We start from the raw sequence: 25,162 nt of genomic DNA, 5'->3' as shown, positions 1-25,162 counted from the left end.
CAAGCCTTGGACACCTGCAATCCGGTGCAACGCTGCTGCAATAAAAGCTGGCAAGGCAGGAGGTTGCTGTGCTTTTGTTGAGCCGCTGCCGGAAAAAAAAGACAAGCAAAGCCACCTTCTGCTTGTATTTCTAATGTTCGGAGACAGGAATGAATGAATGGGTGCTAGTCCCCCCACCCCCGAGCACTCTGCCCCGGCTGGCCTCCCATCCAGACAAGAGGAATTTAATAGGGAGGATCCTGCAGACTTAAGGCCGAGGGAATCCAACAGCTTGGACAAATGTGCTCACCGCTGCTGCGAGTGATTCAGTGCCGAGGCATCCAGGTGTTTCTCCACATGTGCACCGACATGTCGTGCAGGGACTCGCACCTGTGCGTTGTCTCGTTTCGATAAGTGCCGCTGCCAAGGAGATGATGTGTTCATCGCCGTTTGTTTACGAGTTACCGTGATGCGGTTTTCCAAAAATAATCGCGGGGATTGTGGGAAATCTGCATAAAAAAGGTCTGTTGTGGCAATGTTTTGTTGGGGGGAGCAGCACCAGCAAAAAGGGACTTAGCGTATTTCCTTGAATTGCCGCCGGGGCGCTGATTAATTCAAAACCTCTTTTCACTCCTGCGCTTACCAAAGGCATGCGGTAAAAGTAAGCATGCTGTTACGAAGGACTGGAGCAGGCAGGAATGAAGGTAGGAGCAGATTTTAATAGAAATAACCAAAGTAACACTTGACAAAGGGGCAAAACAAAGGTGTGCCTTAGCGCGGGAAGCTAAACGCTACGAGAGGCAGAGTTCAGCGTTCGAAGTAGCGCGAGCCGAGCGCGCGGCGGCTAAGCTAAACTTAGCGTGGAACAAACAACAGGGAAACAAGAATAGACAACATAACAGTCGCCTTAAGCGAGAAAAACGTCCAGGAGGAACTGAGGTAGCAGTCGGTCTTGAATACACCGCAATAATTAACGACCGGTGCAGGTGAAACAATTACGTTGCCATGGTGACGAGTATAAACTAACTCGGGGGAACGGCAGAGTCCAAAACGTGATCAAACATACAGAAAAGTAAACAACAATCGATCCATGAAGTGGATCGCAACACATGCGGTTATCATTTTAAAACCTCTTCTCACTCCGGCACTTACCAAAGGCATGCGGTAAAAGTAAGCATGCTGTTACAATTGGGTCGCATCGACTGGAGCAGGCAGGAATGAAGGTAGGAGCAGATTTTAATAGAAATAACCAAAGTAACACTTGACAAAGGAGCAAAACAAAGGTGTGCCTTAGCGCGGGAAGCTAAAGGCTACGAGAGGCAGAGTTCAGCATTCGAAGTAGCGCGAGCCGAGCGCGCGGAGGCTAAGCTAAACTTAGCGTGGAACAAACAACAGGGAAACAAGAATAGACAACATAACAGTCGCCTTAAGCGAGCAAAACGTCCAGGAGGAACTGAGGTAGCAGGCGGTCTTAAATACACCGCAATAATTAACGACCGGTGCAGGTGAAACAATTACGTTGCCATGGTGACGAGTATAAACTAACTCGGGGGAACGGCAGAGTCCAAAACGTGATGAAACATACAGAAAAGTAAACAACAAACGATCCATGAAGTGGATCGCAACACATGCGGTTATCATTTTTAAAACCTCTTCTCTCTCCGGCACTTACCAAAGGCATGCGGTAAAAGTAAGCATGCTGTTCCGATTGGGTCGCATCTTGGATGCCGAAGGATTGGAGCAGGCAGGAATGAAGGTAGGAGCAGATTTTAATAGAAATAACCAAAGTAACACTTGACAAAGGAGCAAAACAAAGGTGTGCCTTAGCGCGGGAAGCTAAAGGCTACGAGAGGCAGAATTCAGCGTTCGAAGTAGCGCGAGCCGAGCGCGCGGAGGCTAAGCTAAACTTAGCGTGGAACAAACAACAGGGAAACAAGAATAGACAACATAACAGTTGCTTTAAGCGAGCAAAACGTCCAGGAGGAACTGAGGTAGCAGGCGGTCTTAAATACACCGCAATAATTAACGACCGTTGCAGGTGAAACAATTATGTTGCCATGGTGACGAGTATAAACTAGGAAGTGTTCAACTCAGGGAAACGGCAGAGTCCAAAACGTGATCAAACATACAGAAAAGTAAACAACAAACGATCCATGAAGTGGATCGCAACACATGCGGTTATCATTTTAAAACCTCTTCTCACTCCGGCACTTACCAAAGGCATGCGGTAAAAGTAAGCATGCTGTTACGATTGGGTCGCATCGACTGGAGCAGGCAGGGATGAAGGTAGGAGCAGATTTTAATATAAATAACCAAAGTAACACTTGACAAAGGAGCAAAACAAAGGTGTGCCTTAGCACGGGAAGCTAAAGGCTACGAGAGGCAGAGTTCAGCGTTCGAAGTAGCGCGAGCCGAGCGCGCGGAGGCTAAGCTAAACTTAGCGTGGAACAAACAACAGGGAAACAAGAATAGACAACATAACAGTTGCCTTAAGCGAGCAAAACGTCCAGGAGGAACTGAGGTAGCAGGCGCTCTTAAATACACCGCAATAATTAACGACTGGTGCAGGTGAAACAATTACGTTGCCATGGTGACGAGTACAAACTAACTCGGGGGAACGGCAGAGTCCAAAACGTGATCAAACATACGGAAAAGTAAACAACAATCGATCCATGAAGTGGATCGCAACACATGCGGTTATCATTTTAAAACCTCTTCTCACTCCGGCACTTACCAAAGGCATGCGGTAAAAGTAAGCATGCTGTTACGATTGGGTCGCATCTTGGATGCCGAAGGACTGGAGCAGGCAGGAATGAAGGTAGGAGCAGATTTTAATATAAATAACCAAAGTAACACTTGACAAAGGAGCAAAACAAAGGTGTGCTTTAGCACGGGAAGCTAAAGGCCACGAGAGGCAGAGTTCAGCGTTCGGAGGCCAAGCTAAACTTAGCGTGGAACAAACAACAGGGAAACAAGAATAGACAACATAACAGTTGCTTTAAGCGAGCAAAACGTCCAGGAGGAACTGAGGTAGCAGGCGCTCTTAAATACACCGCAATAATTAACGACCGGCGCAGGTGAAACGATTACGTTGCCATGGTGACGAGTATAAACTAACTCAGGGGAACGGCAGAGTCCAAAACGTGATCAAACATACAGAAAAGTAAACAACAAACGATCCATGAATTGGATCGCAACACATGCGGTTATCATTTTAAAACCTCTTCTCACTCCGGCACTTACCAAAGGCATGCGGTAAAAATTTGAGTGTGATGTAAACTTGGACCTTAAATCCTACTGAATAGCGGTAATACTAAGCATGCGCTAATTATTTTGGGAAGCGAGTTTGACCCGGCAGTAATTCAAGGCTGCGGCAATTCAAGGAAATACGGTAAACCGGATTGGCAAACTGATCCGGAAAGCCGGCCAAACCATTGGCACGCAGTTTCAATGAATCAATCAATGTTTATTTATATAGCCCCAAATCACAAATGTCTCAAAGGACTGCACAAATCATTACGACTACAACATCCTCGGAAGAACCCACAAAAGGGCAAGGAAAACTCACACCCAGTGGGCAGGGAGAATTCACATCCTGTGGGACGCCAGTGACAATGCTGACTATGAGAAACCTTGGAGAGGACCTCAGATGTGGGCAACCCCCCCCCCCCCCTCTAGGGGACCGAAAGCAATGGATGTCGAGCGGGTCTAACATGATACTGTGAAAGTTCAATCCATAGTGGCTCCAACACAGCCGCGAGAGTTCAGTTCAAGCGGATCCAAGACAGCAGCGAGAGTCCCGTCCACAGGAAACCATCTCAAGCGGATCAGCAGCGTAGAGACGTCCCCAACCGATACAGGCGAGCGGTCCATCCTGGGTCCCGACGAGCGGTCCATCCTGGGTCTCGACTCTGGACAGCCAGTACTTCATCCATGGTCATCGGACCGGACCCCCTCCACAAGGGAGGAGGGGACATAGGAGAAAGAAAAGAAGCGGCAGATCAACTGGTCTAAAAAGGAGGTCTATTTAAAGGCTAGAGTATACAGATGAGTTTTAAGGTGAGACTTAAATGCTTCTACTGAGGTAGCATCTCGAACTGTTACCGGGAGGGCATTCCAGAGTACTGGAGCCCGAACGGAAAACGCTCTATAGCCCGCAGACTTTTTTTGGGCTCTAGGAATCACTAATAAGCCGGAGTCTTTTGAACGCAGATTTCTTGCCGGGACATATGGTACAATACAATCGGCAAGATAGGATGGAGCTAGACCGTGTAGTATTTTATACGTAAGTAGTAAAACCTTAAAGTCACATCTTAAGTGCACAGGAAGCCAGTGCAGGTGAGCCAGTATAGGTATATATGTATGTATATATGTATATAAAGGTATATACAGTATAGGTATATATGTATGTATATATGTATATAAAGGTATATACAGTACAGGCGTAATGTGATCAAACTTTCTTGTTCTTGTCAAAATCTAGCAGCCGCATTTTTTACCAATCTTTTAATGCTAGACATGGGTAGACCCGAAAATAATACGTTACAGTAATCGAGACGTGACGTAACAAACGCATGGATAATGATCTCGGCGTCTTTAGTGGACAAAATGGAGCGAATTTTAGCGATATTACGGAGATGAAAGAAGGCCGTTTTAGTAACGCTTTTAATGTGTGACTCAAAGGAGAGAGTTGGGTCGAAGATAATACCCAGATTTTTTACCGAGTCACCTTGTTTTATTATTTGGTTGTCAAATGTTAAAGTTGTATTATTAAATAGAGGTCGGTGTCTAGCAGGACCGATAATCAACATTTCCGTTTTTTTGGCATTAAGTTGCAAAAAATTAGCGGACATCCATTGTTTAATTTCATTAAGACACGCTTCCAACTGACTACAGTCCGGCGTGTTGGTCAGCTTTAGGGGCATGTAGAGTTGGGTGTCATCAGCATAACAGTGAAAGCTAATACCGTATAATACCATTTGTGTCAGTAAGGGACAGGAAGAGACTGGACAAACTGCTCGCCATCAAGGACAATCCTGCCCACCCACTCCACCACACAATTGAGTTGTGAGTTCAAACCCCGGCCTAGTCATGCCAAAGACTACAAAAATGGGAGCCATTACCTCCCAGTTTGACACCCCTGGTTTAAAGGGACACATATTCAGAAAGCAAAAGACCAGGGGGCCCTGGACTATTGTTCTTATTGTGTATATCCCGCAGAACCAGTAGATTCTTGATTTTTGGTCTATTTGTCAGAGTTAAAGTAGGGCTCTGCTGTTTCTCAGGACTGTCTGCAAAACAAACAAAAACAGTCCAAGACAGCGCTGTAGCGTTGTTGCTGCAAAAATGGCGAGTCCCAAGTTTTTTTTAACCTTCCTCTCGTGTTAGCTTTCTGTTAGCATCTCTTATGTTAACGGGTCGGTTTTGACCCATGTCTTAAATCAGCTGTAAAATACACTAAAAACAATTATCTATCATCCAATTTGTTTCTCGTCTCTTGGTTACCTCGTTAGGCTTCCTTATCCTTGAAAATATTGGTTTTAATATTTTTGGTTTGGGCCATTGGGCCTTTTTTTTGTCAGTATACCCCTCGATTTTAATTTTGAAAAATGGTATAACGAACCTCAAGAGAATCATATAAATAAAAAAAAAAGGTTGTTGTGTTACCTAACTATTACTAAGGGGTATTAGAACACATCTCTTAAATAAATGTGTTTTATTTATTTTTTTATTTTAAGAATTTTAACTATAGTAACATCTATGGTGTTACGGGTCAATTTCGACCCATATATATTTACTTCAAGAAAAAGGCTAAATAGTATTTTTTTCAGCAACAGAAATCCAACAACAACCAATCAAGCAAATGAAACCAAGAGAAATAGATTACTAGTTCCAAAACTAATAAAAAAACTAAATCAGAGTGGCAAAAAGTGACACTTTTAGTGTCTGTCTTTTGTTTGTTTTTGTACAGGATAACAAGGTAAAATGAGAATCCACTAAAGCTCACATGATTGGGAGAGGAGCTGGCTGTCAGTGTGTTCAGTTTTGGCTCTTATCATTGCTTTATCATCTTATTTTTTATAACCGGGTCAAAACCGACCCTAACAACACCAAGGGCATAATTTCGACCAGAGCATTTTATAATTTAGTGAAAAAAATGTAAATGTTTTATTTTGTTGACAAAGACGTTCCTGACAAAGTCAAAAAGCTTTGATGCAGAAAAATAAATGTATGTGGTGTTTTTATGCATTTAAAAACTAAAACGGCCCTAACACAAGACGAAGGTTAAGAGAACTTGCGGGCTACCGGTTGAAAATACCCCAAATAATGAACAAGACAGGACCTAGAGTGAAACCCTGAGGAACAACACTACTAAAATGACTACTGACTGCATCTGAAGTAAACAAGCTATGTGGCAACACCTGAGTTACATGAATCACATTCCGGAGGCAAAAAAAAAATGTGTAACTGCCAAAAAAACCTACTGAAATGAGATTTTCTTATTTAAACGGGGATAGCAGGTCCATTCTATGTGTCATACTTGATCATTTCGCGATATTGCCATATTTTTGCTGAAAGGATTTAGTAGAGAACATCCACGATAAAGTTTGCAACTTTTGGTGCTGATAAAAAAGCCTCGCCTGTACCGGAAGTAGCAGACGATGTGTGCGTGTGATGTCACGGGTTGTGGAGCTCCTCACATCTGAACATTGTTTACAATCATGGCCACTAGCAGCGAGAGCGATTCGGACCAAGAAAGCGACGATTTCCCCCTTAATTCGAGCGAGGATGAAAGATTTGTGGATGAGGAAAGAGAGTGAAGGACTAGAAAAATTTTAAAAAAAGACTATACAGTGGGAGCGATTCAGATGTTATTAGACACATTTACTAGGATCATTCTGGAAAATCCCTTATCTGCTTATTGTGTTACTAGTGTTTTAGTGAGATTATATGGTCGTACCTGTACAACCTGAAGGTCGGCCCCGCACCTTTCTTCAGCACCAGTTGACGGGTGGTGCCCTTCGCAAGGTACCCTCTTCGAAACACAATCTTTCGAAATGATCGCTGCATAAAACACTGTACTTTGTGTGTGTGGTCCAATCCGACCGTGTTCGCTTGACCGCTCTGTTCCATAGTAAAGCTTCACCGTCATCTTTCGGGAATGTAAACAATGAAACACCGGCTGTGTTTGTATTGCTAGAAGCGGCCGCAATACATCGCTTCCCACCTACAGCTTTCTTCTTTGACGTCTCCATTATTCATTGAACAAATTGCAAAAGATTCAGCAACACAGTCGTCCAGAATACTGTGGAATTATGCGATGAAAACAGACGACTTATAGCTGGGAACGATGCTGGAACGAAATGTCCTCTACAATGCGTGACGTCACATCATACCGAGACGTTTCAGCAGGATACTTCGGCGCGAAATTTAAAGTTGCAATTTAGTAAACTAAAGCGGCCGTATTGGCATGTGTTGCAATGTTAATATTTCATCGTTGATATATAAACTATCAGACTGTGTGGTCGGTAGTAGTGGGTTCCAGTAGGCCTTTAGGCCTTCAGTTATGTGTATCACACCTGTGGACCCCAGTGTTCTAGGTTTGCTAGCAAGGTTAAAATGTCAATATGAGGGTCTGACAATGTGTTTATGGGTTATACTTGTAGAGCCCTTTTCTACCTTCAAGGTACCCAAAGCGCTTTGACGCTATTTCCACATTCACACACACATTCACACACTGATGGAGGGAGCTGCCATGCAAGGCGTTAACCAGGGGCCATCAGGAGCCAGGGTGAAGTATCTTGCTCAATGACACAATGGACGTGACTAGGTTGGTAGAAGCTAGGGATTGAACCAGGAATCCTAAGGTTGCTAGCACGGCCACTCTCCCAACCGCGCCATGCCTGTTTACAGTAGTCCATAAACCTGCGGTCTAAGTGCCGGATCAGGCCCACAAACAGGTTTTATCCGTCCCGCTTGATCAGTTTGCCCAGTATTAAAATGAGCTGCTTTTTTCTTTTAACAAAAGAAACTGTTGTTCTGAATGTGTCCACTGGATGTCACAATAGCAAATCTGTTAGGCAAGCAAGAGGTATACAGTAAAAGGGGACTGTGGCTCCTCCTCCTCCACCCACATGAAACTTAAAACCTGCCATTTTATGTCTTCTGCTTCGAACACATTTGCACCCTTGTTGCCCCAAAATGTCTGTCAAACACGAGAAAAGTGAACTTAAACCTTTTGAATAGTTTTTACCTCCGTTTTGTTGAGTTAGCACTATGTGACAAAGGAGGTATTTGAGAAAGCATTTCAATCCCAGAAAGACTGACTTAAAGTTTAATCCTGGCTTTGTAGATACACTGACACTAAGTCTGAGCTCATTGTGTTTTTGAAACTGCACCAATTTACTAAGATATATTAACTAATTTTAAGTGTGTTGTCCTCGGTCAACTCACACGTATCCTCGCAATTCCATGCGTACTGGACACTGGCCGAGAGTTGGTGGGCGGCCGAGGGTAAAGTCGGCTCTGTTGGTTGCTTTGTTGGGTCTGCTCCTGTCTCTGGCCATGCTCCCCCGCACCCTAGCTGACAAAGGCGTGGAACTCCACATAGGCAACAACTATAGTGTGTGTGTGTGTGTGTGTGTGTGTGTGTGTGTGTGTGTGTGTGTGTGTGTGTGTGTGTGTGTGTGTGTGTGTGTGTGTGTGTGTGTGTGTGTGTGTGTGTGTGTATATATATATATATATATATAAACACATATACACATACACACACACATCAGCTCTGCTCATTTAATGTCTTTAATGTCCTTATTGTTCTTTGACGTTTCCCTCTTACACGCATGTGTGTGTGTGCTATGGCTATTAGTTTTTTTTTCCTTTGGCCTCAGTCTGGACCCAGGTTTAGACATAATTATTGTTTTCTCAAATCGTCTACCTGTGTCTCACTTTTTTTTGGAAATTGTCGGACCCGTCAGCGATGCTGTTCGGTCTCCCTGTAATGTTTGTCTGCTCTTGAATGAATGAATGAATGAATGGTTTATTTTGAGCCATGCAAACAAAACAAGAGAATGACATAAAATACACAAGAAATATATAAATACATTATTTTTACACCTACAGTGAAAACCTTACATGTGACTAATCTTTTGTAGATGTCAAGATTGGCTCAAAAGCGAGTGGGAAGAAGTAAACTTATTAGGTCCCACCTCCTATACATATACAATATATATTTACAATATATAATACAATAATATATATAATACAATTCAGTTCAGTGGTTGCTGTGTAGATGCTATATATTATCTATATATAATACATTTAAATTCACACACACTTACATATATACATATGTATATATATACACACACATATATACAATTTATATATATATATACATACATATACATATATATATATATATATCTACATACACATACATACATACACATATACATACACAAATGCATATACCCCAAAATACACATATGTCCATCATATACACACACCTATATAAATACTATACATATAATAGTATACATAATACTATTAAATGGGATTGTGCTAAAAATCTTAATTTCCCCTTAAAGTATTATTAAAGTATTTCTGATTCTGATAGTCTAGAGGATTATTTGTGATTTTTACGTTTTCAATAATGTGCTTGTTCTATTTCTGGCCAAAGTTAAACAAATTAAACAACCTGGAGTTGTCTTTATTTTTAAGTTATCATGCCATGATTTTACCATTCCGGCCCACTTGGAAATAGATTTTCCTCCATATGACAATGGAGTTCCACGCTAGGGTTGGGGGGAGCATGGCCAGAGACAGGAGCAGACCCAACAAAGCAACCAACAGAGCAGACTTTACCCTCGGCCGCCCACCAACTCCTGAGCTAAAATGAGTTTGAGACCCCTGCTCTATGCCAGGGTTTTTCAACCACTGTATCTCAGGGTACTAGTGTGTCGTTGTTGCGTGTCTGTGCTAATACTCTTCCATATCAGTAGGTGGCAGCAGGTAGCTAATTGCTATTGTCATGATTACAATATGCTGGAGGCAGTGTGCAGGTAAAAAGGTATCCAATGCTTAAACCAAAAATAAACAGAAGGCAACTGCCGCTAAGAAAAGGCATTGAAGCTTAGGAAAGGCTATGAAGAACGAAACTAAAACTGAAGTGGCTACAAAGTAAACAAAAACAGAATGCTGAACGACAGAAAAGACTTACAGTGTGTGGAGCAGATGGCGTCCACAAAGTACGTCAGTACATGACTTGAGGATCAACAATGTGCACACAAAAAAAGATAAAGTCAAGAGAACTGAAATAGTCATGATTGCTAAAACAAAGCAGGTGCAGGAAATAGCGCTCAAGGAAGACATGACACCGAGGGTAAAGCCACCAAAATTGGAGCACAAGTCAAGAACTAACAGGAAAAAAAAAAAACAACTCCAAATAAGTCACAGCGTGATGTAGCAGGTCGTGACAGCACACCTACTTTGAGACAAGGACTGTAGTGATCCAACAATTGCCGGAACAACTTTTTATCGTCAATAACGGCTGCTGAGCTTTCATTTTTTTTTGTTTTCTCCCGGTGGTGTACATCGGGATTTTTTCAATGAAAAATATGTGCCTTGGCTCAAAACAAGATGAAAAACACTGTTCTATACAACAGGAGAACTCTAGTGTTTCTAGGAATTTTCTGCAAAAATGTTCGTCTCCCAAGTTTTGAACTGAACACAGTATTGTGTCATTCGGATTTGGCCCAAGAGCCATCAGTTGAATTTATAACCAGGACAAAACACTTCTCTTAAGTATACTTGCATGGTCCTTGTTAGTAGGATATTTCTTCCATTTGATCCTTAAAGCATGTTGCTTATTATATCCATCTGTCGAGTGGGGGCTGATCCACGCTATCACACCTTGGAGGAGGTCTCCCTTATTTCATCCTTGTGCAGGGGTGTCAAACCTACGGTCCGGGATCCATATCAGGCCCATAAACAGGTTTAATCCGGCCCACGACCCGCAAAATAAGTTTAAAGTATAACATGAGCTGCAATTTTTCAATGAAAGAAACTGCTAACCCACGTCACACATGACACTTTTCAAAGATGATGTGTCAGCTGACCTTAAGCGCCATCTATTTGACTGCCGCTACGCCAATCAGCGTCAATTGTGGCTGGCGACAGACTAATGATTTAAATTACCCACTCAACAGTTAAAAACAATGAAACGGCAAAATGCAAAGTAAACATCATCTCTGGAGTTAGATTTCTGTGCAGCGCTCGTAGTTCGTTGGCGGCACGATGTGCACCCTGAACTCCATTGTAAAAATGTGTGTTTCTACATTTGTTGTTTGTTCTATTTCATTTTATGATTAGATCTACCACGTTCACATTGGTTACGTTTGTAGTTATCCATCCATTTTCTACCGCTTATTCCCTCTTGGGGTTGCGGGGGGCGCTGGCGCCTATCTCAGCTACAATCGGGCGGAAGGCGGCGTACACCCTGGACAAGTCGCCACCTCATCGCAGGGCCAACACAGATAGACAGACAACATTCACACTCACATTCGCACACTAGGGCCAATTTAGTGTTGCCAATCAACCTATCCCCAGGTGCATGTCTTTGGAAGTGGGAGGAAGCCGGAGTACCCGGAGGGAACCCACGCATTCACGGGGAGAACATGCAAACTCCACAGAGAAAGATCCCGAGCCTGGATTGAACCCAGGACTGCAGGCAGACGCACTAACCCCTCTGCCACCGTGAAGCCCCGTTTGTAGTTATATTATTACTTGTAATTCTGCTATTATGGTGTCATTTTAATCATGTTTTTTTATTATAATATTTGAATGGTGGTAAATGAATGTGTCGTGGCAGTTGTGGATGGCACCAATGTGGTGGGTTGAGGAAACACTCCTTTGCTTTTCCAAACACGTCTTTAGTGAACTGCCAACATGATAATGCTGAACGGGAAGTGCTTAAAGTTTAATGGCTTTGTAAAAACACCGAGACGTAGTCTAGGATCATGGTGTTTTGGAAATGGCCCCCATTTTTTCCCCTCAGAGTTTTCCACCAACTTGAAGTGTTTCGCCAAGAGGATTATTTGTTATGTGTACATTCTTATAACGTACTTGTTCTATTTTTTGTCAATGAATACAATTTTTCAATTTGTCTTTATTTTTAAGTTATCATGCCATTATTTTACCAGCGTGGGAATAGATTTTCCTCCATGCTGGCCCTGGGATAAAATGAGTTTGACACCCCTGCTCTTTTATGGACAGAATTTCTAGGCGCAGTCAAGGCGTTGAGGGGTTCCGGTTTGGTGACCGCAGGATTAGGTCTCTGCTTTTTGCAGATGATGTGGTCCTGATGGCTTCATCTGATCTTCAGCTCTCACTGGATCGGTTCGCAGCCGAGTGGGAAGCGACCGGAATAAGAATCAGCACCTCCAAGTCCGAGTCCATGGTTCTCGCCTGGAAAAGGGTGGAGTGCCATCTCCGGGTTGGGGAGGAGACCCTGCCCCAAGTGGAGGAGTTCAAGTACCTAGGAGTCTTGTTCACGAGTGAGGGAAGAGTGGATCGTGAGATCGACAGGCGGATCGGTGCGGCGTCTTCAGTAATGCGGACGTTGTACCGATCCGTTGTGGTGAAGAAGGAGCTGAGCCGGAAGGCAAAGCTCTCAATTTACCGGTCGATCTACGTTCCCATCCTCACCTATGGTCATGAGCTTTGGGTCATGACCGAAATCACCGAAATGACCCGAGATCACGGGTACAAGCGGCCCAAATGAGTTTCCAGGTCTCTCCCTTAGAGATAGGGTGAGAAGCTCTGCCATCCGGGAGGAACTCAAAGTAAAGCCGCTGCTCCTTCACATCGAGAGGAGCCAGATGAGGTGGTTCGGGCATCTGGTCAGGATGCCACCAGAACGCCTCCCTAGGGAGGTGTTTAGGGCACGTCCAACCGGTAGGAGGCCACGGGGAAGACCCAGGACACATTGGGAAGACTATGTCTCCCGGCTGGCCTGGGAACGCCTCGGGATCCCCCGGGAAGAGCTAGACGAAGTGGCTGAGGAGAGGGATGTCTGGGCTTCCCTGCTTAGGCTGCTGCCCCCGCGACCCGACCTCGGATAAGCGGAAGAAGATGGATGGAATGATGAACCCCTGCTCTGTACAACAGGAGCACTGTAGTGTTTTTAGGAATTTGCTGCAAAAATGTTTGACTCCCAAGTTTTGAACTGAACTCAGGGGCCGGTATTGTGTCTTCCAAATTTGGCCTTTGGGGGCCATCAGTTGAATTTGTAACCAGGACAAAACACTGCTCTAAAGTTTACTTGCATGTTTATTGTTAATATAACATTCATTATATTTGATCCTTAAAGCATGTTGCTTATTACAAACCCCGTTTCCATATGAGTTGGGAAATTGTGTTAGATGTAAATATAAACGGAATACAATGATTTGCAAATCCTTTTCAACCCATATCTAACTGAATGCACTACAAAAAACAACATATTTAATGTTCAAATTCATAAACTTAAATAATTAACATAGAATTTCATGGCTGCAACAAGTGCCAAAGTAGTTGGGAAAGGGTATGTTCACCACTGTGTTACATCACCTTTTCTTTTACCAACAAAAATAATAAAAAATCTCGGTTTTTGATACAGTGCCATCTGAGGGATCGAAGGTCACGGTCATTCAATGTTGGTTTCCAGCCATGCCGCTTACGTGGAGTGATTTCTTCATATTCTCTGAACCTTTTGATGATATTATGGACCGTAGATGTTGAAATCCCTAAATTTCTCGCAGTTGCACTTTGAGAAAAGTTGTTCTTAAACTGTTTGACTATTTGCTCACGCAGTTGTGGACAAAGGTGTGTACCTCGCCCCATCCTTTCTTGTGAAAGACTGAGCATTTTTTGGGGGGAAGCTGTTTTTATACCCAATCATGGCACTCACCTGTTACCAATAAGTGTTTGATGAGCATTCCTCAACTTTATCAGTATTTATCGCCACCTTTCCCAACTTCTTTGTCACGTGTTGCTGGCATCAAATTCTAAAGTTAATGATTATTTACAAAAAAAAAACATTGAATATGTTGTCTTTGTAGCATATTCAACTGAATATGGGTTGAAAAGGATTTGCAAATCATTGTATTCTGTTTACATTTACAAACCCCGTTTCCATATGAGTTGGGAAATTGTGTTAGATGTAAATATAAACGGAATACAATGATTTGCAAATCCTTTTGTAACCCATATCTAATTGAATGCACTACAAAAACAACATATTTGATGTTCAAATTCATAAACTTAAATAATTAACATAGAATTTCATGGCTGCAACATGTGCCAAAGTAGTTGGGAAAGGGCATGTTCACCACTGTGTTACATCACCTTTTCTTTTAACAACGAAAATAATAAAACGATGTCGGTTTTTGATACAGTTTTTGAGGGATCGAAGGTCTCGGTCATTCAATGTTGGTTTCCGGCCATGCCGCTTACGTGGAGTGATTTCTTCAGATTCTCTGAACCTTTTGGTGTTGAAATCCTTAAATTTCTCGCAGTTGCACTTTGAGAAACCTTGTTCTTAAACTGTTTGACTATTTGCTCACGCAGTTGTGGACAAAGGGGTGTACCTCGCCCCATCCTTTCTTGTGAAAGACTGAGCATTTTTGGGGGGGAAGCTGTTTTCATACCCAATCATCGCACTCACCTGTTACCAATAAGTGTTTGATGAGCATTCCTCAACTTTATCAGTATTTATCACCACCTTTCCCAACTTCTTTGTCACGTGTTGCTGGCATCAAATTCTAAAGTTAATGATTATTTACAAAAAAAAACATTGAATATGTTGTCTTTGTAGCATATTCAACTGAATATGGGTTGAAAAGGATTTGCAAATCATTGTATTCTGTTTATATTTACAAACCCCGTTTCCATATGAGTTGGGAAATTGTGTTAGATGTAAATATAAACGGAATACAATGATTTGCAAATCCTTTTGTAACCCATATCTAATTGAATGCACTACAAAAACAACATATTTGATGTTCAAATTCATAAACTTAAATAATTAGCATAGAATTTCATTGGGGCAACACGTGCCAAAGTAGTTGGGAAAGGGCATGTTCACCGCTGTGTTACATCAACTTTTTTTTTACCAACAAAAATAATAAAACAATCTCGGTTTTTGATACAGTGCCATCTGAGGGATGGAAGGTCACGGTCATTCAATGTTGGTTTCCGGCCATGCCGCTTACGTGGAGTGATTTCTCCAGATTCTCTGAACCTTTTGATGATATTATGGACCCTAGATGTTGAAATCCTTAAATTTCTCGCAGTTGCACTTTGAGAAACGTTGTTCTTAAACTGTTTGACTATTTGCTCACGCAGTTGTGGACAAAGGGGTGTACCTCGCCCCATCCTTTCTTGTGAACGACTGAGCATTTTTTGGGGGGAAGCTGTTTTTATACCCAATCATGGCACCCACCTGTTCCCAATCAGCCTGCACACCTGTGGGATGTCCCAAATAAGTGTTTGATGAGCATTCCTCAACTTTATCAGTATTTATCGCCACCTTTCCCAACTTCTTTGTCACGTGTTGCTGGCATCAAATTCTAAAGTTAATGATTATTTACAAAAAAAAAACATTGAATATGTTGTCTTTGTAGCATATTCAACTGAATATGGGTTGAACCGGATTTGCAAATCATTGCATTCCCTTTATATTTACATTTAACACAATTTCCCAACTCATATGGAAACGGGGTTCGTGTATCCATCTGTTAAGTGGGGGCTGATCCACACTATCATCCACGCACATTAACCTGCAAGCCCGCAGGACTAGCATTAAAGGTCTCAGGCTGAATGGATCCAATCCTGTGGGTGCAACTCAAGGTGACAAATGACACTGACAATGCCTTATTGTTATTATTGCACCACAGACACGCTATTACGGGCCCGCTTTACAACAGGTAGGCGTATAATGACACATTTTGCACCCGGGCGAGGCGACGCCAGCACGCGGAGCTCCGACCGCGGCGGACTAGACCGCACAAAGCCGCTCCGCAGCCTCCCTTCCCCGGGCTGCAGCTCGCCCGCACGCCCGCCTCGGACTCTCCCGGCTTCCCCACCCGCGTAAAGGTTCCGGGGAGGTCAGCCTATTGTTAGCCGCTTCAACCCCCGGCCAGCGAGCACGCGAAGCCCCGCTCCAGCTAACACAACAAGGCGGCAAACTTACTTCCAGCTCCGGGGATCCGAAGACGCGATTCCCGCCCGCGAGTATTGTTGTCTCCTCCCCGATTTGGATTTTTTTTTTTTTTCGAGAAAAAAAAAACAAAAAAAAGCCTCCTCGTGTTCGGGGGGCTTCCTCCACCGAGCCCACGGTGCCGCTGACTGACTGATTGACTGAAGCAACTACCGTGGAGCCACGGCAAGTTGAAGTGTCAGATTACACGGCTATTCAGTTACCACCGCCGGGGAGAGAGCGCCGTGCTCGGCGGTGAGGAGGAAAATGTGCGCCGGACTCCTGCACGCAAGCCTCCGAGGAGGAGTCTGGCCGCGGACTGCCTGCCTGGATCCACACCCACCTTTCGCAGCCACTGTGGGAACACAATCACCATGTTATGGTAAAACATTTTTTTTACGATTAGTAAAATTATTAGTATTTTAAATGTGATCATAGCAGTGGGGGAGGCAAGTGAGGCAGTACCTCGCCTTGCCACCAGGTGGCTTACCCATGAGATGTCCATCCATCCATCCATTTTCTACCGCTTATTCCCTTTTTGGGGTCGCGGGGGGCGCTGGCGCCTATCTCAGCTACAATCGGGCGGAAGGCGGGGTACACCCTGGACAAGTCGCCACCTCATCGCAGGGCCAACACAGATAGACAGACAACATTCACACTCACATTCACACACTAGGGACCATTTAGTGTTGCCAATCAACCTATCCCCAGGTGCATGTTTTTGGAAGTGGGAGGAAGCCGGAGTACCCGGAGGGAACCCACGCATTCACGGGGAGAACATGCAAACTCCACACAGAAAGATCCCGAGCCTGGATTTGAACCCAGGACTGCAGGACCTTCGTATTGTGAGGCAGACGCACTAACCCCTCTGCCACCGTGAAGCCCCATGAGATGTCCATCCATCCTTTATCTACCGCTTATTCCCTTTCCCTGTCACGCCAAATTTCTTCTCCCTACACCAGGGGTAGGGAACGTATGGCTCGCGAGCCAGATGTGGCTCTTTTTACTATAACAATCTACAAGATTAATATAGGTTGCCTCTCTCTCTTCCCTTTCATCTTTCGGTATTCCTTCTTCTTCTTTTTAAATAAAATCAATAAATGGGTTGTACTTGTATAGCGCTTTTCTACCTTCAAGGTACTCAAAGCGCTTTGACACCACTTCCACATTCACACACACATTCACACACTGATGGAGGGAGCTGCCATGCAAGGCGCCAACCAGCACCCATCAGGAGTGAATTGTGTGAATTATATTTATATAGCGCTTTTTCTCTAGTGACTCAAAGCGCTTTACATAGTGAAACCCAATATCTAAGTTACATTCAAACCAGTGTGGGTGGCACTGGGAGCAGGTGAGTAAAGTGTCTTGCCCAAGGACACAACGGCAGTGACTAGGATGGCGGAAGCGGGAATCGAACCTGCAACCCTCAAGTTGCTGGTACGGCCGCTCTACCAACCGAGCTAAACCGCCTCACAAGGGTGAGTGTCTTGCTGTAGACACAACGGACGTGACGAGGTTGGTACTAGGTGGGATTTGAACCAGGGACCCTCGGGTTGCGCACGGCCACTCTCCCACTGCGACACGCCGTTTTTTCTTTTTTTTTTCTTTTTTTAAATTTTTTAAATTATCTTTCTAGCTACCATTATGTATACGTATCGTTGCATTTGAAGAACTTTATTGTTGATAATAGAGGTAATCTATTGGTTTGGGGCGGCATAGCTCGGTTGGTAGAGTGGCCGTGCCAGCAACTTGAGGGTTGCAGGTTCGATTCCCGCTTGTGCCATCCTAGTCACTGCCGTTGTGTCCTTGGGCAAGACACTTTACCCACCTGCTCCCAGTGCCACCCACACTGGTTTGAATGTAACTTAGATATTGGGTGTCACTATGTAAAGCGCTTTGAGTCACTAGAGAAAAGTGCTATATAAATATAATTCACATTCACTTCACTTGTTCATGATCAATAGCGCTTTTTCTATTGGTATTTGTATCGCTCCAGTTTTAGCGTAAAAATGCTCATTGTCATTACTATATTATTTATTTCACTAACTGCTTATTTGCTATCACTTTTACGATCATATTTGTACATATTATGTATGTGCTGGTGTTGTTCTATTGTTGTTGTTCTTATTGTTGTGTTTGCTGTTGTTGTATGTGTCTCTCTGTCTAATCCCCCTCTTATCCCCACAATTTCCCCCTCTGTCTTCCTTTTTTTCTCTTTCTATCCCCGCCTGGCTGCACCAAATGATAATATAAATACATTTAATAAAGTCACATTCAAATAAGACAACAAGAGAAGTATCCTACACTTCTCTTTTGTAAAGTAAATCAAAAAAGACGTGGCTCTTTTGATGACTGCCTCTGGCTCTCGTATTAATCCGAGCTGACACTGCTTAAAGGGGAACATTATCAGCAGTAGGGGTGGGCGATAGCGCAAATTTGGGTATCGATACCGATCCGATCCGATACCGGCCAGTATTGCCGATGCCGATACCGATACCGGAAGTGTCGTCATCTGGTGGGGGCTGGGGGGGGCTTCGGGTATCGATACTTTTGAAAAACAAATTTGTACTTTTGCCTTTATTAATTGATTATCAATCAATCAATGTTTATTTATATAGCCCCAAATCACAAATGTCTCAAAGGGCTGCACAAATCATTACGACTACGACATCCTCGGAAGAACCCACATTATGATAATAACTAGGGCTGGTCATCCATCCATCCATTTTCTACCGCTTATTCCCTTTCGGGGTCGCGGGGGGCGCTGGCGCCTATCTCAGCTACAAACGGGCGGAAGGCGGGGTACACCCTGGACAATTCGCCACCTCATCACAACAAATCACACTAAAATAATTGGCGATCCAAAAGTGTCCTACTTATTAAAGTATTAAAAAATAAATTATACATTTTATTTACCATTTACTTTTAGCACAATAACTTCGAGATCAACTTCAGATATATCCATCAATTTTAAGTTTTATTGTTGTTTATGTTATGTTTGTTTGTTTTAGGCCCTTCTTAAAAAAAAAAAGTTCAGTTTTTTATACGGCAAAACACAAAATATGCAACATTTTCCCCCAAAAATATCTCAAAGTGGAATATTTAATGTGAAGTAATCGAAGCCTTGAATAGGTCAATAATTCAAAATGACATTGATTTTGATTCATTATTATTTTTTAAAGAACGAAACATCCTGCATGGTAGCTTTGTGTTATAAGAGTAAACATTGCAACATTTTCTTGTTACATTTCACCTGTTTGCTCTTTTATACCACTTTTTATGTTTTTAATTTTTTTTTAAATTGTATTCTTAGAATGTGCCGTGGGGCCGTTAAAAAAATTACCTGCGGGCCGCACTTTGGACACCCCTGTGTTAAGATTTATCTATTTATCTATTTTAGCTAAGATTTATCCGAGAGCCAGATGCAGTCATCAAAAGAGCCACATCTGGCTCTAGAGCCATAGGTTCCCTACCCCTGTTCTAGGGCTTGCCCTCCTTGGGGTTCTTCAGACCAACTTGAGAGCCTGTTTCAGGGTTACAATATTTTTTCATTTTTCAATAAGTCTCTCAGTTGCTTTCCAGCAATTGTCTTTTTCTCTTTCGATCTCGCTCGCACTCTGGCTCCAGCCCCAACCCCGTCTCTCCTCCTGGCTGCTGCTTATAACAGAGCGACAGGTGATTAGATAAAAAGGCCCAGGTGGGCCATCTACACACCTGTCGCTGATTTCGAGGCCGGTCCTGGCAACACCCTGCTTCGCTGCAGGCCCGCAGGCCACGCCCCCTCCACAGTTAGCTTCAGAATAACAATGTTATTACAAAGAACAAGAGACCTATTATACTCTTAAAAATGCACGCGTTTAGTTGTGTTCAGTGTTGAAAAAAAATATGATATGGCTCTTACGGAAATACATTTTAAAATATTTGGATTCTTGGCTCTCTCAGCCAAAAAGGTTCCCGACCCCTGCCCTACACAAACATTCCCTCCCCCCCATTTACTTCCGGGGTCATAATTAATACAGACGTTTAGTTAACGCTATATTATAAAAATATAACGCTATATTATAAAAATATAACGCTATATTATAAAAATACAGATGTTTTGTTAACGCTATATTCTGAAAAAATTTAAAAAACAATTTACAAACACAAGCTATGGGATGACATAAGAGGAAACGTGACCCCGGAAGTAAATGCGTCATCCCGTAGCTTGTGTTTGTAAATTGTTTTTTAATTTTTTTTAATAATATAACGTTAACAAATCGTCCACACGACACCTGCGCTCCATACAGGCTAACCTCCACGGACAAAGCTTCGAACAACGGGAGACCGGGCTTTCTGCTCCGCTGCTCCCGGTCTGTGGAACGCACTCCCTGACCACCTGAGGGCACCTCAGACTGTGGATGCTTTTAAAAAAGGCTTAAAAACCCATCTTTTTTTTAAAAAAAAGCCTTTCTATAGACATGCATGCTGGTTGTAGCTTATGGGCTGTTTCTAGTTTTATATTTTATTTATTTTTATTATTACAATTTTTTACACTGTGGCACTTTGAGGTTGTTTGCTCAATGTAAAGTGCTTTTTACAAATAAAATCTATTATTAACACAACGTCTGTATTTGTATAATATAGCGTTATATTTTTATAATATAGCGTTATATTTTTATAATATAGCGTTATATTTTTATAATATAGCGTTAACAAAACGTCTGTATTAATCATGACCCCGGAAGTAAATGGGGGGGGAAGGTTTTTGTAAAGGGGAAGAAATTTGGCGTGACAGCGCCTATCTCAGCTACAATCGGGCGGAAGGCGGGGTACACCCTGGACAAGTCGCCACCTCATCGCAGGGGCCGACACAGATAGACAGACAACATTCACACACTAGGGCCAATTTAGTGTTGCCAATCAACCTATCCCCAGGTGCATGTCTTTGGAGGTGGGAGGAAGCCGGAGTACCCGGAGGGAACCCACGCAGTCACGGGGAGAACATGCAAACTCCACACAGAAAGATCCCGAGCCTGGGATTGAACCCAGGACCTGCAGGACCTTCGTATTGTGAGGCAGACGCACTAACCCCTCTTCCACCGTGAAGCCCACCATAAGATGTTCAAAAACTAATTTTTAATATTTCTCTTTTGGTCTATTCTTGTGTACCGTATTTCCTTGAATTGCCACCGGGCGCTAATTTACCAAAGGAATGCGGTAAAGGCAAGCATGCGCTAATTATTTTAAAGGGGAACATTATCACAATTTCAGAAGGGTTAAAACCAATAAAAATCAGTTCCCAGTGGCTTATTTTATTTTTCGAAGGTTTTTTCAAAATTTTACCCATCATGGAATATCCCCCCAAAAAAGCTTTAAAGTGCCTGATTTTCGCTATCTGTAAATCCACCCCCCATTTTTCCTGTGCAACACATAGTGACGCCAATATAAACAAACATGGCGGATAACACAGCAAGATATAGCGACATTAGCTCGGATTCAGACTCGGATTTCAGCGGCTTAAGCGATTCAACAGATTACGCATGTATTGAAACGGATGGTTGGAGTGTGGAGGCAGATAGCGAAAACGAAATTGAAGAAGAAACTGAAGCTATTGAGCGAATAGCTATTGAAGCTATTCAGCGATCGCCTTCTAACCAACGATTGCATCTTTTGACCACTGGAGCAACTTAAATCCGTCGATTGTTTGGCATTAAATGTGTTTGGAGGGAAAGGCTGGATGCAAATATAGCTACAAATGTACATACAGCTAGCCTAAATAGCATGTTATTATTGCATCTTTTGACCACTGGAGCAACTTAGATCCGTCGATTGGTAAGTGTTTGTTTGGCATTAAATGTGGGTGGAGGGAAAGGCTGGATGCAAATATAGCTACAAATGTACATACAGCTAGCCTAAATAGCATGTTTTTATTGCATCTTTTGACCACTGGAGCAACTTAGATCCGTCGATTAGTAAGTGTTTGTTTGGCATTAAATGTGGGTGGAGGGAAAGGCTGGATGCAAATATAGCTACAAATGTACATACAGCTAGCCTAAATAGCATGTTAGCATCGATTAGCTGGCAGTCATGCTGCGACCAAATATGTCTGATTAGCACATAAGTCAATAACATCAACAAAACTCACCTTTGTGATTTCGTTGAATTTATCGTTGGAAATGCATCTGCTTTGAGTGTCGCGGGATATCCACACATTCTTGCCATTTCTGCCATGTTAGCATCGATTAGCACGCACGCTCCACTTAAGACAACTTGAATCCGTCCCTGATGGTGTTGTTACACCTTCCGACAACACACCGACGAGGCATGATGTCTCCAAAGTATCGGAAAATAGTCGAAAAAACGGAAAATACCAGAGCTGATTTGACTTGTGTGTGTAATGTGTTTGAGAAAATGGTGGATTGCTTCGAATGAAAGGTCATCGCTCCGACGGCGAACAATTGAAAGGCGTTTCAATCGCCAAATTCACCCTTTTAAAGTTCGGAAATCGGTAAAAAAAAAACATATGGTGTTTTTTCTGCAACATCAAGGTAAATATTGACGCTTACATAGGTCTGTTGGTAATTTTCCCCTTTAAAACCTCTTCTCACTCCGCCGCTTACCAAAGGCATGCGGTAAATTTAGGCCTGCACTTATAAATTTGAGTGTGATGTAAAGATACCATCATGAAAAGCACATTTAATTTAAAAAAACAACGTTATTATGGTCTTGCCTTTACTTATAAATGAAGTCCATGCGCAGCTCCTTCTGATCAAAAGCATTGATAACTTGTTTATAGAAGTCTTCCTTATCTTTCTTCTGTTTTAAAAGTCTCTCTGTTTCGATGGAGATCTTCCTTTATTACATCCTGCCTTGATTGAAAGTCCAGTTTAGAAAATGGTTTTATTTTAGATATGTAATCCTCCATGTTAAAAGTGCAAGCGAGAGGAAAAAATAAACAATCGCTGCTCACTTTTGCTGCTTGTTGTCACTTCTTCTGCAGCCGAGTTGTCCCAAAAAAGGATCACTAGCGCCCTCTACCACCAGGAGGCGGGAGTCATTTAATGACTCATATTTGACACACGCAGCTATGGTATATTAATAAAACATAGCTGCTTAATGTTCTTTTTAGCATATTCAATAGCTTGGACCTTAAATCCTACCGAATAGCTCTTAATCTTCTTCCCTTTATGCGATTTCAAATGATTGAAATCAGCCTCCTCCATTTTGAAAATGATGACAGGTGAAGTGTCACTCGTGACGTGACGAGTTTGACCCGGCGGAAATTTTAGGCATATGCTAATTATTTGCCGAAACGAGTTTGACCCAGCGGAAATTCTAGGCATGCGCTATTAAAAATAATATTTTGCAAAACGAGTTTGACCCGGCGTTAATTCTGAGCCGACGGTAATGCTAAGCCTGCGCTAATTATTTTGTGAAACGAGTTTGACCCGGCAGTAATTCTAGGCAGGCGCATACTATAATTCAAGGAAATGCGGTATGTGATTTTTGGTTTGGTTTGTGTATATTTTGATAGTTTTCATGGTCAAAATCGCGGAAAGTCCGTGTTTACCATGAATTGATGAATGTGGACCCCGACTTAAAAAAGTTGAAAAACTTATTCGGGTGTTGCCATTTAGTGGTCAATTGTACGGAATATGTACTGTACTGTGCAATCTACTGATACAAGTTCCAATCAATCAATCAATCTTGATGAAAATAACAAGGCAGAGGAGAAGTGAGGCAGCCACGGCTACACACAGGGAAAAACCAGGCCATGAGGCAGCAAGTACCTCTGCCTCAAGGTTGGGGGCAATGTATCAAACGTTCATTAACCCTTAAGAAGTAGAAGAAGAAAACAACTGCTACACTTCCATTGTGGTACTTTTTCGCCCTAAAAATGGAGGATTTGATTTCTAAAATAAGGAATTTTTCCAGACTGGACTTTGAATCAAAGCAATAAGTCATTAATACTGGGAGAACAATGCCAGAGCTGCCAGTTTGGACTCAAACCCGTGTGGTCCGAGGTAGGGCTGGGTGATATATGGCCTTTTAATAATATCTCGATATTTTTAGGCCACGATACACGATATATGTCTCGATATTTTCAGCCTTAGCCTTGAATGAACACTGGACACATATAATCACAGCAGTATGATGATTCTATGTGTCTACATTAAAAAAAAAATTCTTCATACTGCATTAATATATGCTACTTTTAAACTTTCATGCAGAGAAGGAAATCACAACTAAGTCAACTGACCAAAACTGTATTTATTAAACAGTTATTAAGCAGTGGCACAAACATTCATGTCATTTCCAAAACAGAAAGTGCAAGATTGTCAGAGACATTTTAAAACAAGCACTTTTGTGCATGATGTCACTAAGATGACATATCAAAACAACACTAAAGTGCACTTTTTGTATAGAACGCCAGTACAGTAGTTAAAAACAAATAAAGTGCGCTTTTGTGCATGATGTCAGTAAGATGACATATCAAAACACTAAATTAAAGTGCACTTTTTGTACAGTACGCCACTACAATAGTTAAAAACAAATAAAGTGCACTTTTGTGCATGATGTCACACAAGACTTTTCATCCATCCATCCATCCATTTTCAACCGCTTATTGCCTTTCGGGGTGGCGGGGGGCGCTGGCGCCTATCTCAGCTACAATCGGGCGGAAGGCAGGGTACACCCTGGACAAGTCGCCACCTCATCGCAGGGCCAACAATAACTGTCAAATAAAAAGGAGCTGCATAATAAGAAATCAAACGGTTTATGTCCTTCGCTATGTTGTAGTTTACTACGGACGTTATCTCCTTCTGTTGTTGACTATTTTTTTCATACGGTGTTGATGTGAAAATGGTTGCTTGGGCATTTTGTTGGGTGTGGCACCGAACGAAGATGTTGACATGCGGAGTTTCAAGCACTCCTCATTCTCTCGCGGGTGACTTTTTGTAC

The 25,162-nt window shown here is 42.6% G+C and overlaps 1 protein-coding gene across 4 annotated transcripts in view; it reads right to left on the bottom strand.

The window, feature by feature from the left end:
• The window catches only part of LOC133559717 (zinc finger MIZ domain-containing protein 1-like), a 493,896-nt gene extending 477,408 nt beyond the window's left edge, over nucleotides 1-16,488 (bottom strand). For all 4 annotated transcript variants that reach the window (XM_061911751.1, XM_061911754.1, XM_061911753.1 and 1 more), the window contains exon 1: nucleotides 16,211-16,488. The gene's annotated coding sequence lies outside the window, so the exon portion shown is untranslated. The remainder of the gene's footprint in view (nucleotides 1-16,210) is intronic.
• Between the last annotated feature and the right edge of the window lie 8,674 nt (nucleotides 16,489-25,162).

The sequence above is a fragment of the Nerophis ophidion genome, linkage group LG09 (genome assembly GCF_033978795.1).
Source record: "Nerophis ophidion isolate RoL-2023_Sa linkage group LG09, RoL_Noph_v1.0, whole genome shotgun sequence".
NCBI classification, from domain to species: domain Eukaryota; kingdom Metazoa; phylum Chordata; class Actinopteri; order Syngnathiformes; family Syngnathidae; genus Nerophis; species Nerophis ophidion.
Note: the sequence above shows the minus strand (reverse complement) of the source record. Positions and strands in the feature narration are given on the sequence as shown.